At 46.3% G+C, this 13,733-nt stretch overlaps 1 long non-coding RNA gene across 1 annotated transcript; it reads left to right on the top strand.

The window, feature by feature from the left end:
* Positions 1 to 1,318: 1,318 nt before the first annotated feature.
* On the top strand, positions 1,319 to 6,296 carry LOC123567600 (uncharacterized). Its single transcript, XR_006690657.3, has 2 exons — positions 1,319 to 1,423; positions 3,332 to 6,296. It is a non-coding gene; the product is annotated as an uncharacterized lncRNA (long non-coding RNA).
* Positions 6,297 to 13,733: the final 7,437 nt, after the last annotated feature.

Raw genomic sequence — 13,733 nt, 5'->3', positions numbered from 1 at the left:
AATGGGTTTCACCATCTTGGCCAGGCTGGTCTTGAACTCCTGACCTCATGATCCACCTGCCTCGGCCTCCCAAAGTGCTGGGATTACAGGCATGAGCCTCCTCGCCTGGCCCAAAACTGAATTTTTATAAGGAACCTCACAGATGGGCTTAGGAGAAGATTCAGAAATCTGATTAATGTTTGGTCAAGCAAAGCATCTTTATAGGCAGTAACATTATTCCCAGGCACCTCCAAATTGTCAGTTTTCCTCCTTATAAATGGATGTAACAGTAGTCAATTCACAGATATGCCATGAGGAATACATGAGGTAATTCTCTTTCAGCACCTAGCAGTCTGATGGGCACCTTTGTAGTTTCCATTTTGAGTTATCGATTACATAATGTTTGCTACATGCCAGGTCCTGCTCTATGGGCTTTATAAATATGAACTCATTTAATCCTCAGCAGCAATCCTGTGAGGTAAGAGTACCAGTATTATCCCATTTTACAGATGAGAAAACTACCATAGAAGTGTTCATGAATAGTAGCTTCTGTTATTATTATGACTGTTAATACTGATAATTATTGAAAAGTAGTATACTCAAGCAGGATGTCTGGTCTGAAACTCAAAGCCCCAAATCTAGACTTTCCTGCTCTAACCACACAGCTGGAAGAATGAATTTACAAATCCTCCTTTGGGCCGGAGGCCTCTTCGGCTTTGGTTCTAATCTTTGATCTGTCCGCAACAGGTAGACAATTTTCAGCATGTCGTTTTCCCTCTGTGGGCTTTCGGGTCTCAGCCCTGCCTTCTTCACGAGATGAGGGTAAGTTGAGGATATTAAGGAATTCGGTGAGTCATAGGTTGAGAAATTGTTTTGATATTAAACAGTGTTTGCATGAGGCAGTTTGCTAAAAATAATAATATGGAGAAAAACAATCACTGTCACCCATTACCTCCTGTGCATCTGCTTTTAGAGTTAGTATATTTCAGACATTACTGAGTTAAACCCTCACTCAATAGTTAAGTGTCACTATTATCATCACCCCCATTTTGCAGGTGAAAAAACAGAGGCACAGAGCCTTGGCCCTTGCACACAGATATGGAGTGGCAGAGCCTGGATGGGAACCTGGGTTGTTCTGAATCCCGGATCTGTGCTTAACCGACAGACAGAGACCCCTGCCCTCCTCCCCAGCTGAGAAAGAATGGTGGGGACTCCACGGCATGACATGTCCCGAGTGACTGGGCCCCCGCTGGATGTGGGGTGAGCTCATCAGGCTGGAAGCTTCGGGCTGACGTCATGGCTGGGCACAGAAGCCTCCGCTTTCTCTGTAATTACAGCTGGGCGGGGCCGGCTGAGTTGGAAACCAGTTGTGGGGAGAATCACTGCATGCCGCATGACGCACCAGAGAAACCTGGCCCTGCCTGGGACCTGGGCAGGGGCTGGGGTGAGGTTTCTGAGTGCGTGGGACAGGGTGGAATGAGTTTGTGTGTGGATTTGAGTGGGTGCAGGGGTGAGTGTGTGTTTATGTGCCGATGGGGCTGTGTTTATTTATTGGCGAGTCTGCTGGTGGGGTATGTTCGGGAAGAAACTCCCCTCCTTCTCCCTTTCCAGGCCATCCCCAAACCTCCAGAGGACCCCTCTGCCTAAAACGTGGCTTAGTTGGTACCAGGGGACCCAGAAGGAGGGGAAGCCTGGCGAAGGAGCAGGGAACTGAACCGTGATGACCTAATCCACCTTCTCATTTCAAGGATGAGGGGGAGGAGAGAGAGGATGCAAAGGTAGAAAATAGAAATAACAATCATTAGCATTTATGGGGCACTTGCCCCATGCCAGTTTCTGTTCTGAGCACTTTAAATGTATGTGCCTAAAACTCTTGTACTTCTCGCCACAATCCTACTAGGAAGGATGTTTTATTTATTTATTTATTTATTTATTTATTTATTTATTTAGAGGTGGAGTTTCACTCTTGTTGCCCAGGCTGGAGTGCAATGGCATGATCTTGGCTCACTGCAACCTCTGCCTCCCTCCCGGGTTCAAGTGATTCTCATGCCTCAGCCTCCGGAGTAGCTGGGATTACAGGCACCTGCCACCACACCTGGCTAATTTTTGTATTTTTAGTAGAGATGGGGTTTCACCGTGTTGGTCAGGCTGGTCTCAAACTTTGGACCTCAGGTGATCCACCCCCTCGGCCTCCCAAATTGCTGGGATTACAGGCATGAGCCACCATGACTGTCAGGAATGATGTTTTATTAAACACATTTTAGAGATGAGGAAACTAAGGCACAGAGAGATTACCTGACATGCCTATGTCAGTGGCAGAGCTGGGATTCGAACCTGGGCAGTTTGGTTCTTGTCTCATCTGCTACACTGCCTCTGAAGTCAAAGTCATGGCTCACATTTATTGAACACTAACCATGCACCCAGCCCTGTGATCAACAGTTTTATCCATGACCTCATGGAATCCTTGTGGTTCAGAGAGGTGAAGCCACCAAGGATTGGAATCCAAGTCAGGGGGACTTGGGAGTGCACGGTAATAACCGGTACCCATAAGCTGGAGGCCTCGGGCAGGTCACTTCATGTCTTGCGCCTCAGTTTCCTTATCTGTAAAAAGGGAATAATGATAGCATAAAATCTCCAGGGGGCGATTTTGGTCAAGCCTTACCCAGCGATCCTTCCACACTACCTGGTGTCCTGTTCCCCTTTGGGCTCTCATTGCATTTCTGGATCCAGCAAGCCCTTCATGTCAGGACGCTGAGGAGGGAGGCAGCTGCTCCTGCTAACTCGGCCACCTGGTGAGGAGTCAGCTAACACACGAGGAAAGTAGTCACTAAACCCCATGGGCTGTCACCAATCAGGTGAAAATATGACGCCAGGCTCAGGAGAGGCCCGGGAAAAGGGGGGGCCTCCAAGCTGGTTACACCAGGGAAGAAGAGACCTTAGAGGGTACTGTGGTGCAGGGTACGGACGTTAGATCCTGGGAACCAGAGCATTGTTCTCTTGGATGCCATCCTCTTAGAGCTTTCATATGGGGCATACCACTATTAATTCTCAAAACAGCCCAGGAGGAGGATGAGATCACCCTGCATGTGCAAAACTGGGGGGAAGTGGTGGTCTGAAGCTAGGACCAAGTAGGACAAAGACACAGCTGCCAGATTCTGTGCCTTTTCTTTTCAGTGTAGTAAGAAACAAAAGTTCCCACCCTCCCCTAGGGGATTCCCAGCCCCCAGCCCCTCCCCAGGGTCTGAAGACCCGTCTCAGAGTTGGTTCTTTTGGGTGGCCCTGGATCCCAGCACATCCTCCAGAAAATAGGAAGTAAGCATGCTCATGCCTTTTTATTTCTTTCGTTTCTCAGACTCCCCTACGATGACACTAACGGAATTTCCAGCACACTTGGCTCCATACAGCAGGAACCTTGGATGTCCTGTTCATAGCGGCATCCCTAGCACCTAGAGGGTGCCTGCTGCACTGTGGAAGCCCAGCATATCTTGGATGAGTATATGATGTCATATCAGCAACCCTGGGTCTGAATTGCCTAGCTCCCACTGGGTAGACTCTACATGCAGTAACAGCATCAGAATATTAACTAATATTTCTGCAGTCCATAGAAGGTGCCAGGCACCAAGGCTTCCCAAGCATGCTCTTTTTAATTTTCATCACCGCCCCCTGGAGATTTTATGCTATCATTATTCCCTTTTTACAGATAAGGAAACTGAGGCTCAAGACATGAAGTGACCTGCCCGAGGCCTCCAGCTTATGGATTCTGAACTTAGATTTGTCTGAACTTCAAGCCCAGGCCTCTTTTCTCTGCCGCACACCCCAGCAAGAATGAATAAATAAACAAAATAAAATAAACAGCCTGCAGTGGGTCCCTCCCTAAATGAGCCTACGCCCTCACAATCCTGGGAAAGTAACACTTATTTATTGGAGCTCTAGCTTTCTTCTATTATTTTCTCCAAAATTCTTCCCAGGAATTGCCTTCCCTGACCACCTTTGCAAATAATAATCATAGCGGTAATAATAATAATAATAATAATAATAATAATAAATACGTATTTAACATTTAGTACCAATTGTAAGTGCTTCGCATATATCAACTTATTTAATTCTCACATGAATTGCTCTAAGGTAGGTATTATTATCCCCATTCACAGATGACAACATCAAAGCACAGAACAGTTAAATAACTTGCCCAAGGTCACACAGCTACTAAGTGGCAAAGCTGGGATTCACGTCTAGGCAATCCGGCTCCGGAGTCTGTGTTTTTAACCACTATGTGATTCTGTGAATAATAACTGCAAAATGAAAGTAATGATACCCATCATTATTTGAGAACTATCATGTACCAAGCTCTGCTAAATGCCCTGTATGTTGTGCCTCTTTTAATCCTCCTAACAACTCTTGGAGGTAGAAGTCCTATTGTTAACCACATTTTACAGTTGAACAATCTAAAGCACAAGGTCAGATCCGGGATGACTGGCTGCAAAACCTGTACCTTCAGCTACCCAGGGAGCCTGTGCCACCTGACCCCTGGTGTATGCCCAGCCAGAGCACTGGCCTTCCAAACCCAGATCTACCAGCAGAACACAGCTGAACTTCAGGTCACTGGACCACCTCTTCCCCTACCTTCTTGCTAGGCTTCTCTCTCTCTGAAACCTCTTTCAGCCCTTCCAGACTTTCTTGGCAGAACAAATGACACCAGGAACACGCTGACATTTGGGAGAGTGATGACTGCCTGGGAGGAGCTATTGTGCATCGAGCAGAGGATCCTTACGTGTTACTAATGAAAGCCACTTGGAGCTGGGGCAGGGCTGGGGGCCCCGCAAGCTCAATAGGAGCTCCTCTCTGCTGCAGGTGCCGCCAACAGAAGGGAGTCAGGGCTCAGCTATGGGACGGAGAGGATCATCCTGCCCTCTCTCCACCCATCCTCAAGAAGGGACATCCACAACTAGGCTCTCAGGGGCTCTATTTCTTACACCTGAGCCTAAATCAAGGCCTCTGAGATCTTTCATGGTTCAAATACTTCTTCCGGGTTCAGAGAACCAATATCTCAACTAACCAGAATTTTCAGGAAGTGACCGGGCTGCCATTTCCCACTTAAGAAAGACAGTAAAACATAGTGGGTAGGAACTCAACCAGATATGGATTTGAATCCCATTAGCTCTGCTGCTTTGGGCAAGGAACTTAGTCTCTCTGAACCTCTGTCTTGTCGTCTGTAAAATGGAGATGATCTCAACACCTATCTCCCTGAGTAACTGTCAGCATAGATTATCAGGGGAAATAGTCAGGGAGGTGACTATATAATAGTCAGGGAGATGAAATAGTCAAGGTGTGCCCTTGATCACACTGGACCTTGCAGACTCCATTAAGAGGTTAGACTTTGTCTTGAGCACACTGAAGAACCACTGAACTCTTTGGAGGAGGAGCGTGCTGTGATGAGAACTGAGTTCCATGAAAATCACTGTCTGCTTTTGGAGAAGATCTTACAGGGGCTTTAGGGAGACCAGCTAGGAGGCTGCTGCAGTGGTCCCAGTGAAATGGCAACCTTGGCTGTGTTGTTGGCTGAGGAGCGGTAAAGTGTGGATATAATCATGATCCGTTAAAGAAGCAGGAGCATTTTGACTGCTGATTGCGGTGAGAGGGGAAGAGAAGTTTCGTCAAATGCATGTCTCGGTTTTCAGACCTTTCAATGGGGTGAATGGTGGTGCCACTCAGTGAACATGTGAGGAGGAGCCAGATGCAGGGAGTGGGAGACACAGTCTGTTCATTTACTCACGGATTCATTCATTCCATAATTGTTACATTCTCACTTGGAAAGCACTAGCTGAGGGGCTAGAGATGAAGCAGTCAATGAGGCAAAATCCCTGCTTTCATGTGTATCAATAAACAGTTTATGAAAGGGAAATAAATCTTGGGGCCCCCAAATCACTAAGCTAAAGGAAAAAGTCAAGCTGGGAACAGTTGAGGGCAAACCTGCTTCCATTCCATCCAAAGTCACCCCTCTACTCACTGAGATACATGCATATCTGATTGCCTCCTTTGGAAAGGCTAATCAGAAACTGGAAAGAATGCAACCATTTGTCTCTTATCTACCTATGACCTGGAAGCCCCCGCCCCTCTTCAAGTTGTCCTGCCTTCTCCTCTGGTTGTCCCACCTTTCTGGACTGAGCCAATATACATCTTACACATATTGATTGATGTCTCCTGTCTCCCTAAAATGTATAAAACCAAGCTGTGCCCCTACCACCTTGGGCACATGTCCACCCGAAGCTGTATCACAGGCGTGTCCTCAACCTTGGTAAAATAAACTTTCTAAGTTAACTGAGACGTGTTTCAGATTTTTGGGGTTCACAAAATAAATAAACAATAGAAAGAATTTCAGATACTGTCAGTGGCATGTGAACCAGAGCAACTCCATGGTGAATGGGGGCTGGGTAAAATAAGACTGAGACCTGCTGGGCTGCATTCCCACTAAGTTAGGCATTCTGTCACAGGATGAGATAGGAAGTCAGCACAAGATACAGGTCACAAAGACCTTGGGTCACAAGGTCTTTGAGATGAGATAGGAGATCGGCACAAGATACAGGTCACAAAGTTCCAGGTTGCCGTAAAGAAGCCAGCTAAAACCCACCAGAATCAAGATGGCAATGAGAGTGACCTCTGGTCATCACAGCTCATTATTCGCTAAGTATAATGCATTAGCATGCTAAAAGACACTCGCACTAGCGCCATCACACTTTACAGATGCCATGGCAATGTAAGGAAGTTATGTTTACACCTACATGGTCTAAAAAGGGGAGGAACCCTCAGTTCCAGAAATTTGCCCTACCCCCTCACCCCCCTACCCCTGACTTCCCAGAAAACTCATGAATAATCTACCCCTTGTTTGGCATATAATTAAGAAATAACCATAAATGGGCAACCAGCGGCCCTCAGGGCTGCTATGCCTATGGAGTAGCCATTCTTTTATTCCTTTACTTTCTTAATAAACTTGCTTTGGCCTCACTGTATGGACTCCCCTGGAATTCTTTCTTGTGTGAGATCCAAGAACCCTCTCTTGGGATCTGGATCACGACCCATTTCTGGTGACAATACTACAAAATTTTATGAAGAAAAAAGGAAGGCTCCTGGTTACCCTTCTCACTGGATTTCCTGCTAATACCCACTCCTTGGTCATGGGCTTCAATCACAGGGTCCTCATTTCTGACCCTCAGATGGAAGAATCAAGCATGTTCCTGCCTGAAGGTCTTCCTGCCTGCTGTTCCCACTGCTTGGAACACTCTTCCCCCGGGTCTCCATAAGGCAGGTCTCTTCATTCATTTGTGTCTCTACTTATATTTCAACGACTCAGATAAAGCTTCTCTAACCACTTAATAAGTCACACTCTCGCATTAGCTGGTTTACTTTTCCTCACAGCACTTGCCATTAACTACTAGTAACATTTTACATCTCTAGTTATTTGTTTCTCTGCTGCCTCCATTAGAATGTAAGCTCCATGCAGGCAGAGGGCAGGGACTTATGTCTGATTGTTCATGGCTGTATCATTGCCACCTAGAGCAGTACCTGATCCATAGTGAGGATTCAATGAAATGGGTGGTTTGAGGTTGTAACTAACGTTGTTTGCCAAACATTTCTGGTTTCTCTTCCTCCTCCTCCTGCTTTCTGGGCCCCTGTGAGGTAGCAATGCACTTCCTGATGCCACCGTGGTTGGAAGGAGCCATATAACTAGTTATGGCCGATGAGTTGTGAGCAGAAATGATGTCCATCACTGCCAGTTCAAAGCCCTTGGGAGCCCATGGGAACCTCTTGGCTCTGTGTAGGCAGCACCCTTGGGTGAGTGAGTTCTTTTTCCCTCTGCCCTATGATCATCAGCATCATAGTCGTCAACATCAGTAACAAGTAGGCTGACCCTGCTGGCCAACAATGGACACGGGTGAGAAAGAAGTCTTTGCTCTTTCAAGGCATTGAAATTTTGGACTTATTTGTTATTGCAGTATAACCTGGCTTATTCTGATGGAGAGTCTTCCGAATTCTGTAATTCTGTGGTTGTTGGTATTGCTTTAAAAGAACTTCCCCAGTACTAAAGTTATACTAAGGGGTAAATCATTCTGCTTCCTCTGTCTAGGGCCTGGCTAGGAAAGTGGTACATGTTCCTCTCAGTTTGGAGCATTTATGAAGAATTCCATCATGAGCACCTTATACAGAGGGTGGCTCTGAGATCTTTGGAAAAGGGAGAGCTGGAAGGTCTGTAATCTTGAGGCCCCTTTCCCAGATACCTCTGCAGTCAGAGCAGAATCCGGTTTGACCAGTTGGTGACTTTGCTGCCAGACAACTACTTAGAAATAGCTTTTTCTAAGTCTGGAGTGACAGCTCTTAGTAGCATTCAGCTGAGAGCATTCTCAAGCTTTGTTCTGGGAGCAGGAGGAAGACTGGAGGAGCTGGGGAGGATGTATAGAGATGGAGGAGAGATTAACAAGATATTCCTTCTGGGGACTGTCTTAGCTTCACCCTGAATTTGAGTTGTGAGTAACTTTAGCTGTGAACAACAGACAGTCAAAATAAGAGTGGCTGAAATAAGAGAATAAATTTATTTCTTCTTAACGTTGAAGTCCAGAGAGATTCTGTCTGAGGCTAATATGTGTCCCTGCTCCACCATATCCTCAAGCTGGAGACCGCTTCTATCTTAGTGCTTTAACCATATGGGCTCTATTCCCAAAGCCACCTCATGAATCAGAAAGTCACCTGCATTCCAGCAATAATGTCCACATTCCAGCCAGCAAGAGAAAGGAAGGGATGAAGAAGGAAAAAGCACATGACAAATCTCTTTCATAAAAATTTCTGGACACTACCACCAAGAATTCTGTCTATTGCTCAGACATCTTGCAGCTATGGCCACCCCTAGCTGCAAAGGAGGCTGGGAGATGCAGTCTTTATTCTGGGTGGCTATAATCCCGGTTATAAATTGGGGTTTTTTATTACTATGGATGAAGGGGGAATGGCTTTTGGGAGGCAACTAGAAACACCACCACATCCGAAGAGAGTGAAGATGGGTTTTGCAGAAGCATCCTGAAGGTTTCATTGAGTTGAATCCCTTGGAAAACTGGTGGAAATATATACCTCCTCTGCACTGAAATGCTGATATTTTAATACAGAAAACTTGGCTTGGAATTTCAAATGATTCACAGACTCTAGGAAGCCCAAGCACAGGAGGGCATGGTTTTCTTTAGATTAAGATACCTTGATCTAGAAATAGGTTTTGAGGTGACAGAGACTGAAGGGAAAAAACAAATTCTCTCTCTCTGTCTCTCTCTCTCCCTCTCGGGATGTGTGTGTGTGTGTGTGTGTGTGTGTGTGTGTGTGTGTGTGTGTGTATCTATTCCAACCCCTTTCCATTTGGCAGTATGACTCTACTTGATGTGATTTGTGTTATTTTGGTTTTCAATTTGAGAGTGTATTGTCAAAGGAACACAGTGTTAAACCTTCAGAAAACATTTGACAATTTTCCATGGCAAAGGGGGAAGAAAAGACCAAAAGAAAAATTTCCATGAGTCATCTGACTATAGGTTGGCCATAGGTATACAATGGTGGAGTGACAGCGTTCCACGGGAGTGGTAAACCTGTTTTGTAAAGCCACTATGGGTGGAAAGGCCTGAACAGTGCCCCAGTGTCTTTCCACTGATGGGTTCAGGCTAGAGCTACTTGCGTGGAAGATGTTGATGAAATTTCAGGGTGGGGATCTACATAGGAAGATTGCCAAGTTCTCAGGAGGCTTTAGATCCTTCTGAGAGGAGGAGATCCTTATGGAGGATGGCAGGTGGGAGTGCCTCTCTTGAGAATCTCGTGTTGTAGGTGATGAAAAGGGAAGAGATACTGTTCTATCTTTTGCCAAGGTGACCTGAAATCCTCCCAGAAATTATCATGAGCTGATATACGCAACTGAGCATCTACCCCCACCACCCCCCCTTTTTTTTTTTGAGGTGGAGTTTCACTCTTGTTGCCAAGGCTGGAGTGCAGTGGCATGATCTCGGCTCATGGCAACCTCCGTCTCCCGGGTTCAAGAGATTCTTCTGCCTCAGCCTCCCGAGTAGCTGGGATTACAGGCATGTGCCACCACCCCTGGCTAATTTTGTATTTTTAGTAGATACGGGGTTTTTCCATGTTGGCCAGGCTGGTCTTGAACTCCCAACCTCACGTGATCCGCCCTCCTAGGCCTCCCAAAGTGCTGGGATTACAGGCGTGAGCCACTTCACCCAGTCCCCCTCCCCTTTTTTAAATGATCAGTAACAATGGAACGAACACTCAGTCAGACACTTTGCTAAGTCCTTTCCAGGCATCACCTCTACTAACCTTCACAGCAGTCATTGGAAAGATAAGGAACCTGAGGCTCAGAGAGGTTAGGTCACTGACACACAGACACACAGTGAGGAAGTAGCAGAGTCAGGCTCCAATCCAGGTTGTCTGATTCACAAGTTCTTGCTTAAAGCCACAGCCTTTTAAAATTGTGCCATTTTCTCATCTAAGGGTATATATCCAGTGCTTCGAACAATGCTGGACAAACAGTAGGTGCTCATGTCTACCCTACCATGCATGCTGGCTTCTCTCTCTCCCAGGGTGGGAAGAGAGTGTGCATGAGACATCTTTAGAGTCCCTGTGTGGGACAATGTCACAGCCTTGCCACAGTCCTCCTAGTACCACTCTCTGTCCCTGACATAAGCTAAAAATTAACCAGCCCAAGAATGAATGAGTATTGAAAGGGAACGGGGCTGGCACTCCAGGCAGATTCAATCACTTGACAGCTGGCCATGTGCTGCAGGGCGTACAGAGATGAATGAAGTGGACAAGACTCCTGTCCTCATGGAGACGGGCAGTAAACAAGTAAACAAGTAAGCAAACTGGTTATAGGTGGTAAGAAGCCTCATGGAAGGAATATGCTGGGGACGTGGGGGAGGCAGGTGGGTGTCATTGACTCTGGCCCTGTACACTCTGAATTGCCCCTGTTGGAGATGACTCCCTTCCCTCCTCTTTCTTTTCTTTTCTTCTTTTTCTTTTTTCTTTTTTTCTGAGACACAGTCTTGCTCTGTCACCCAGGGTGAAGTGCAGTGTTGCGATCTCGGCTCACTGCAATCTCTTCCTTCCAGGTTCAAGCAATTCTCCTGTCTCAGCCTCTGGAGTAGCTGTGATAATAGGTATGCACCACTACGCCCAGCTAATTTTTGTATTTTTAGTAGAGATGGGGTTTCACCATGTTGGCCAGGCTAATCTTGAACTCCTGACCTCAAGTGATCCGTCCGCCTCTGCCTCCCGAAGAGATGGCATTACACGTATGAGCCACTGTGCTTGGCCCTTTCCCTCCTCTTTTTTAACCCTTCCTTTGCTTGACCAACACCTACCCATCTCCCAGGATCAACCTAGAGGTCAGTTTTTTTCTGTGATGCCTTTTTGACCCCACAAGGCTGTTTCACGTGCCTCTTTGGACTCACTTTTATTCTAGCATCCAGCAGTTACCACTTACTATCTGTGTGACCTGGGGAAAACTGTCTGTGCCTCAGTTTCTGCATCTGCAAAATAGGCTTCAAAAACTGTACTTTCTACCTTATAAGGATGTTGTGGCAGTGAATATGTAATTTATGTTCACATATGTGAAGCACTTAGAAGCATGCCTAGCACATAGCAGGCCCTGTATGTGTTGGGTGCTTTTTGTGCTGGTTTTATTGTCCCCATTATGACATCTAGTAACATGCCTAGGACACCAGACCTGGATGGCATTTCAGGTGCCATCTAATTCAGTGACTCTCAATCCTGGCTTCGTATCAGAATGCTCTAGGGAGCCTTTTAGAAACACCAATGTCACCCTCAGAGATTCTTGTTATTTGGGGTGGAGTGGAACTCCAGCATGTGTGGTTTTGTAAAGTTCACAGGTGATTTTAATGTCTAGCCAGGGTTGTGGACCACTGGTCTAGTGCATTCCCTTTTAACAGGTAGAGTAACTAGGTCCTAGAGAGGGGCTTGATTTACTTAGGGCCATACAGCAAGTCTTGGTCCCTGGCTCTCAGGAGGATTTGTTTTCTGATGTTCCTCCCACTCCTCTGCTTATGCCTTTGTTTTCACCCGATGGAAGGGCTGTGTGCGTCCCCAGGGCTGCCCAGGTGGGAGTGTTGAATGCGTGCCACCTCCGCTCCATCGTTGGGCAGCTGTTAATCTGGCCTGAGAGAGAGGCATCTCCGGAGGGATGTCTCAGACACCTGGGCTGGGAGAAGTGCCTGTTGAGAGCAATTGCTGGAGAAACAAACACATGGATTCCGGTAACCGGGGGCTGGAGCAGGAGATAGAAAGGTGAAGGCATCCTCCAGTCTCCTGGCAGCCATAATTTATGGGAAGAAGTTACCAGGGGTCCTTAAGGACGGCTAGCTCTGAGTTGATGGAGCTCCCACCCTCAGGGGTAAAGAGGTGTAGCAGAAATGGCCCTGGAGCCCACAGACCTAAGTTCAAATACCTACTAGCTATGTGGTCTTCCCTCCATCAGCCTCAATTTTGTCCTCTGTCAAATGGGGCTAAATGATGTTGTTATGAGAATGAAATTAGTGTGTGTACCCCAAAAAATTAAAAGTAAAAAAGTTAGGTAACCCTCCCCAGAGGAGATAAGTTAATGCATGCAAAGGGCGTGGCAGGTGGTAACTGATCCATAAAAGTTTATTATTAGTAGTAATTACCATTATTTATTGACAGAGCCTCAGAGGAGGATACTGGTTGTTGCTTTATCCAAACCTATTTGGGAAGAAAGAAATCAGTGTGTTTGGGGGGACTTGGGGAGTGTGGTGTATAGTCATGGATTTACTCAAAGGAGATTATCCCATCCAATGACTCCTAAGGGAAATTTCTGCTGGGCAGGATACAAGGGGAGTAGTGGCAGTCACCTGTTTTCTTTGATCTTTCTCTCCTACTTGATAATCAACTCGGTTGTGGACTGGTGTGTGTGTGTGCATAATTTTTTGGACCCACATAGTGTTTGAAAAAAACAATGAGTTATGAATATTTTAAAATCAGGAGATTTTAAGATGGAAAAAATCAGGCTGTCTTGAAAAATGGGAAGATTTGGCAACTCTGAGCTGAGGTTTCGATCTGGTATTCATCTATTGAGTTCTCCAGTTCCCCACAGTTCTAACCTTGTCTGCTTCCCTCACCTGCCTGTCCCGGGGGCTGTTTTCAGCCCCTGCTCTGGAGGGAAAGAAACAATTTAATTCCACATTGAGGACATTTCCACAGGGCCTTGCAGGGCTACTGCAGATCCAAGTTGGCTATTTTAGGCTATCTACTCAATCTTCACCACCATAGCTCAGTCTCAGTTTAGGAAATAGTCATGTTGCTCATTAACAGTCACTGACTACTTTTGGTGCCTCATTATTTTTTAAAGCCGCCATCTCATTTAGTTCCCACAGCAGCCCAGGGAGGTGGCTGTTGCTATCCCATTTTACAGATGAGCAAACCAATCAAGCACCAGCAAGGTATATACTGCTTGCCCAATACCACCTAGCTGGTAATGGCAGGGTCTAGATTTGAATCTAAGTCTTTGGACTCCAAAATCTGTGTCCTTCCTCCCAACCATGAAGAAGATTCCAGAGAAAAAGAGTTCCACCAAAGAACTCTGGTTACTCATTACACATACTGGAGTGCTACCGAGCAAAGAAGTTGACAACCTGGGCTTTGGAGTTAGCCTGCCTGGATATTATCATCGATTCTGGATTCTGTGGTCCTTGGGC

This window comes from Macaca fascicularis, chromosome 11 (assembly GCF_037993035.2).
Source record: "Macaca fascicularis isolate 582-1 chromosome 11, T2T-MFA8v1.1".
Lineage (NCBI taxonomy): Eukaryota > Metazoa > Chordata > Mammalia > Primates > Cercopithecidae > Macaca > Macaca fascicularis.
The sequence above is the reverse complement of the archived record's forward strand: the minus strand, read 5'-3'. Positions and strand labels throughout refer to the sequence as shown.